This window comes from Acomys minous, assembly GCF_964271855.1.
Source record: "Acomys minous genome assembly, chromosome: 2".
Lineage (NCBI taxonomy): Eukaryota > Metazoa > Chordata > Mammalia > Rodentia > Muridae > Acomys > Acomys minous.
In genome coordinates this window covers 70,312,622-70,319,063 of record NC_140484.1, presented here as the reverse complement: position 1 = coordinate 70,319,063, position 6,442 = coordinate 70,312,622, and positions in this window count along the sequence as shown.

The window sequence follows — 6,442 nt, the reverse complement described above, 5'->3', positions numbered from 1 at the left end:
TAATGTTCTACTTGTAGGCTTCTAGGACCCTCTGGGTCCTTCTACTTTGCCTTTCAGCCTTATTCATAATAGCCAGAACATGGAAACAGCCGAAGTGTCCCTCAATAGAAGAATGGATAAAGAAACTGTGGTACATATACACTATGGAATACTATTCAGCTATTAAAAACAAGGACTTCCCGAAATTTGTGGATAAATGGATTGAGCTAGAAATGATCATAATGAGTGAGTTAACCCAGAAGCAGAAAGACTCAAATGGTATATACTCACTTATATCTGCATATTAGCCCAAGGGGCATGTCCCACGAAAGCCTTCACTTACCAGGAAACTGAGACAGAGGAGAGGACATTCTAGTGGGATTCTAGATGAGAGAACTGGCTTTCATGGAAACAGAAGGCACCATGCAAACCTCCAAAGGAGGGAGAAGCCAACAGTGCTACCCAGCTATGATGCTTAAGGACCACATCGACAGTATGGGCATGGCACAATAACCCTGAAGTAGTGATACACATATCTTGGTGGTAACCAACAGCTCTCTAGTCGAATTTAAGACCTGCTCAACAAGAAACAAACCATGTCTGGACCTGAAAACCTAGCCAACCGCTCGGTGCTAATGAAGTCACGGTTATTCGAGGAGAATTTACAACAACTGCTTTATTAAACCAGCACAGCCCGTAACCACATTCTAAATATTTGTCCTTATACCCACAGATAAGTGTAGTCTTTACCCTTCATTAAGGAAACTTGGCAATGATAGACAGAAAACTTCAACTGACCAAAATGCAGAGTTATGGGGCCCAGGCCCAACGGATTCCATCAACAAATCACTCCCCTAAGGCTCAAGGAGACTTGCAGAGGGGCAGAAAGATTGTGAGACAGAGGCTCAAGACATTTCCTGTGTGATTGTGTCTCTTAGTTATGTGAGAAGCTACACCCATAAAGTCTCACCAACATGGCTGCCTAGACATGAGCTGGACACAGGCAGCACTAATAAACACGGCAGAGTGAACAGGGAAAAGCCCAGGAGGCCTCAACCCTACACTAAGATCTACAGGCAGCGAAGGAATGCTGGGAGTGGCCGGCAAGAACAGGTGAATTGGTTAATGATATGCAGACTAAGCAGGTGGTATTTAGGAATGTATGTGCATATATGTATGCATGCAATACGATGAGAAAGTAGGTCATGGATTTGAAAGAGCAAAGGGGCATGTGGTGGTGGGGGGTTGGAGGAATTGAAGGTATAGCCGGATTTGCTACTTTTATGGCCTCTTCTTTTTCACACCTTTATTCCCCTGGTTTCACCCCATATCGTTAAGAGAGAAAGGACAGAGGGGGCGAGAAAGAGATAGAGACCCCTGAATCTAATACTGCAACCAACCTCCTTGAACCACCACCCACCACCCACCACCCACCCACACCTAGCTGGGCTCTAGCTTTTATACACCCTCTGAAAAGTTCCCAGAATTCCAAATGTCACACAATCACAGAAACTATGTGCAGCTGACAAAACTCTACATGCTAGAGCACAAGGCAAATCATAGCTGCCCTGGACAGTCCAAAGCAGCCCCATATCCCCACACCTGGATTAAAATGAAAACATTCTTATAATATTTCTACTGGGCTTGTTGTTTTGGGTTTGTGTGTGTGTGTGTGTGTGTGTGTGTGTGTGTGTGTGTGTGTGTGTGTGTGTTTGACACAAGGTTTCTCTGTATAGCCTTGGCTGTCCTAGACTCACTTTGTAGACCAGGCCGGCCTCGAATTCACAGAGATCTACCTGCCTTTGTCTCCCAGAGTGCTGGGAGTACAGGCATGTGCCACCTCGCCCAGCTTATTTCTGTGTGTGTGTGTGTGTGTGTGTGTGTGTGTGTGTGTGTGTGTGTGTTTAAAGAAACCAAAATGCCATAATTCTCACTACAGAAAAGAAAGGGAGAGATGTTGTAATTATAATTCCCAAAAGAAAAAAGTAAAATTAAAGCTTGGGAAAAGACCATAGTCACCCTAACCCTCACCCACTATGTGGAGAGTTGCTCAATTTTCTTCCTTTCTTCCTTAATTTCTTTCTTTTTTCTTTTCTTTCCTTTTTTTTTTTTTTTTTTTTTCAGCTTTTAGGAATGCTGTTTTCCTTCCACCTTTCCCCTTTTGCTCAGGTATCTGGAGAGGCACTCAGGACCACTCAGTGGTAGCTCCAGCCCCCTTGGTGGCCTGCACTGTGGGAGCTGTTGACCAGTCCTCAGTGGTTGGCTGGGCGCTCCCGTCTTCCCAGCAGGCTGGGAACTGCTGGGTGGGTACAGAGGGCACCTGCACACCCTGCAACCCGACCCATCGGCCACCTCTGGCTGAGCAGCGGTGAACTCAGGAGCTGGTGCAGTCAATTCACCCTTGTAATGGAAGTTTTGGTTTCTTTGTAAACTCGGTTGTGTTGTGTAAACATGGTTTTGTTCTAATCCCAAGTGTGAGGTTTTAGTGGGAGATTTAGCTTGTCCACACCTGTTAATTGTCTCACGAGGGGCATGGCTTTTGCCAGCTGGTAAGGCCTTCCTTATAAGGCAAGGAGAGGGGCGTGGTCTAGGGCTCCGAGGATATAAATAAGAGCTCAGAAAGATCGTGGTGTGGCGTGTGCTATTGGCCTGTGGTGTGTAGCGGTTTGAAGAGACCAGAAACCAGAGACAAATAGTGTCAGGTTTGGAGCAGACACATGGAGAGAAACCCTGCAGGGCTGAGCAGCTTGGAGGAGACTGCTGGCTGTGTCTGCTGTTGACAGAGACGGGTATAGCCCAAAAGAACCCAATTGACCCTAAACAGCTGGGAGAAGTAAAGGGGCCTCCTCTCCCCAGTAACCTTCTCTCTCCTACATAGGGTTGGGAGGTTGGGAGGGAGGTTAAGGCCTAAACACCCCAAATAAAGAAGAGCTTAAAAGAAAGACCACTACACACCCTGCAAGTCCTCCTTGGTCACAGCCTTCTCAGCAGCAGCGGATGGGCTCAATTTTCTACCTCCTTTCTTCACGAACCCCCCTCTCGCCAAGTGAGGATGAAAAGGAAGAGAGAGACCTGAGACACTGAAGCACGCGGGTGTGCTGCCTTAAGAGCCCCAAGCTCAGCTCCTCATGACTTATGCTGAGTTTAATATTGGTACCTGACGAAGCGACACAAAAATACGCACCGCTGTACTCTCCGCTCTTAGCTCGCTGAGGAAGGCTGAAGTCATTCCGATGGGATTCTGCCAACATCATTCCTGAGTGAACTCACTCGGTGAGGATGAGCCAACATGCTCATGGGGACTCTAGAAACTCAAATGTAAACAGAGACGCCTGCTGGGTGTCGTCCCTCCCCCCCTCCTTCCCCTCAGCTCCCAGGACTGGGGATCAAGCCAGGAGCCTCACGCACGCTCCTTCCACTGAGCGTGAGTCTGACCAGGCTGTAAATGAACTGAAGACAGAGAAGGATATCTGCTTAGTTCAGCCACTCAGACACTATATGGTCCCTTGAGTTTTTACTGACTTGAGTCACGGCTGATCTCAAACACAGTTGACTGCTCTGGCCCTTCCAAGCAAGATATAACGTGGACATGAGACCTTTTCAGCCATGGATCTTGCAGGAGACCAAGCATGCCGCCGGCTGCAGAAAAATACAGCTGTCTTGGCCTCGCAGGAGTTGGGGGGAGGCGGGCACTAGCACTGCTGAGTATCTGCCTCCTTTACCCTAAGCCTCGGTCCCAGCTAGAGAGCGTTGTAGTTAAGAGCACAGTCTTGAGTCGCTCCCAGCTCAAATCACAGCTTTACAGCGCCTACAAAACTTGGAGATGGTGACCAGTTACAGGGGAGTCTTTCCCTCCCCAGGCTCCTCACGTACAAAATAGGGCAATGGTTACTTGAATTCAGACAAGTGAATTCTGCAAGTGGTGCCTGGCAGATGACAAGGTCAATCAATTGTAGTTAACGTTCTCCTTCGATACAAGGGACAAGTGCCAGCCATTCAGGGCAGGAGCAGGCAGCGTTTGGATGGAGATCCACGCCATTGCAGCTCATAGTCTGGTGCCAAGTGGGTCTGGTAGCGGATGGGTTAAAGTACCAGACACAAGCAACTTAAGGGAGGAGGAAAGGGCTTGTTTTAGCTCACACAGTCAGGATCCAGCGCTTCTCGGTGGAGAAGGCACGGTGGCAGAGTCCTGAGGTGGCTGATCCCTTTGTGGCCATCACCAGGAAGCAGAAGAAATCATGAACAATGACACTCGGGGCAGTTTTGTGTTTCCCCGTCCCAGATCCCATCCCAGAGAACGTGCCACCCAATTTCAGAGGAGGCCCTTCCTATAAAGAATCTAGGAACTCTCACAGGCATGCTCAGAGGTATGTTTCCATGGTGATGCTAATCCCACTAGGCTGACAAAACTGATCAGCACAGTGATCCAGTAGCAAAGGCCTGTTGAGGGGACACAGAATTCTGAGACTCGCTTAACCTCTTCCAAACTCAGAGCATCTGTTTTTGTTTTTTTTGTTTTTCAATACATCATTTCAATATCCTATGGGATTCCTTCCTGTCTCCCAGGTGCAGCAAATAACCTGGGCTACAGACCAGACCCTGGGTACCACGGTCTGAGTCAGTGTAGGAGGCACTGAGTAAAAGCTATATTTCAAATATTGAACTCGTATCTTTTCCTGGCTTCATGATACGTGATGCAAATTTGGTGTGTGATGCTGGCAGCTGCAGCGAGCCACAGCTCCAGGCAGGCCGCTCCATCACAGGAAGAAAATCAACAGCCCTGCAGTGCTCTGCATTACTGCTAAGCAAGTATATTCAGGAGGTTAGATGAAGCAAACGCGTTTTCTTTTTAAATGTTTATCTGGAGGCTGGAGAGATGGCTTAGAGGTTAAGAGCACTGGCTGCCCTTCCAGAGGACCGGGCTTTGATTCTCGGCACCTGCGCGCACAACCATCTGTCACTCCAATCCCGGGGAATCCAACGCAATGCAGTTGAGGGCACCAGGCACACAAGTGTTATACACACGCGCATGCAGGCAAACACCAATATACATCAAATAAAAATGTATAAGGGCTCATGCCTTTATAATCCCAGCACTCAGGAAGGCAGAGGCAGGATCTCTATGAGTTCGAGGCCAGCCTGGTTTACAAAATGGGTCCAGGACAGCCAAGGCTACACAGTGAAACCCTGTCTCAAAAAACCAAAGACATTAAATAAATAAAATTAAACAACAATAAAAAATACCTTAGCCCTCCACACCCTGTCACTACACACACACACACTCAATGTGAGCTGCCAGATGTGGGTTTTCTTAACCACTGAGCCATTTCTGCAACTGCTGCATTTCATTTTTGACCTAGCATACGGTGGGTTTCTTGGGATGTAACTGGTACTGTGCTAAGCATCTTTTAGTGATGGCATTTACACTGAGAGTCACAGGCAGCCTGGATGTGAGCACTCTGCACCCGTGACTAGGGTTCTATGCTTTGTTGTACCCCTTTTTCCTTTCACCTCTTTGCTCCCACTTCCTCCCTCAGCCATCTCTAGCCTGTACCCCATATTCTCTTTTGTCCCCGCTAAGGCCCAGTTCAGTATGAATCCCTCCTCGTGTGGACCTTACATTCCTTTTCCTGCTTTCTCCAACTCCTCTTGTCCTTCGGCCTAAACTTCCGGCCTAATTGCCACACACACACCACATACCTGGAGGGACCTTTTAATCTAATTAAAGTCAACACACTTTAGCCTGGGAGGCTGAGACATTCTTTACATGTCTATTTCTATTATTACTGTTGTGTTTATTTTGAAGTATGTATCGAGGACCTGGTGGCTCCCTGGTCCTTTACACATCTCTACTCATAAATCCCTAAAGGAAGGCGGGTTCCATCTCAATACTTCCTGATTCCAAGTGTTCTCTCAGCCTGACACAGACATACTCAATGGCCACAGGGCTCTGAGAACCTGCTTAGCATGTGCAAGGCCGTAGGCACAACTCTACACACACACACACACACACACACACACACACACACACACACACACTTTTAAATGAGCATTTGCCTTGGCATAATGGGTAGGGCACTCTTTTTACTGCTGTGGTGTTTGCCTATAGCACTTGTCCTTTTGCCCCAGCCTGGAAGCTGAGCTGGGAACCCCACTGCAGGCAGAGCATTCCTCCAAGGCCCTGTGAGTGCAACCCACCTGCCTGCTTCTCTGCATCATCATATAAATGAAATCACATGCCAGTGGCCAAGATCCAGGCCTGCAGTTTATTTTGGGACATGCAGGAGCCTGTGGGAAAGTGCTTAAACATGCCTTAGTCACTAGGGCAAACCCCTTTCTTCCCGAGCTCCAGCATGTTTTGAACTTTCTGAGAGCACAGAGAAGGCTTGGGCGGGCAGGCACACATGGCCTAGTGGCATGCCCTTCCTGCTTTGCTCTGCCCGTGGCTGGGCCCGGGCCTCCT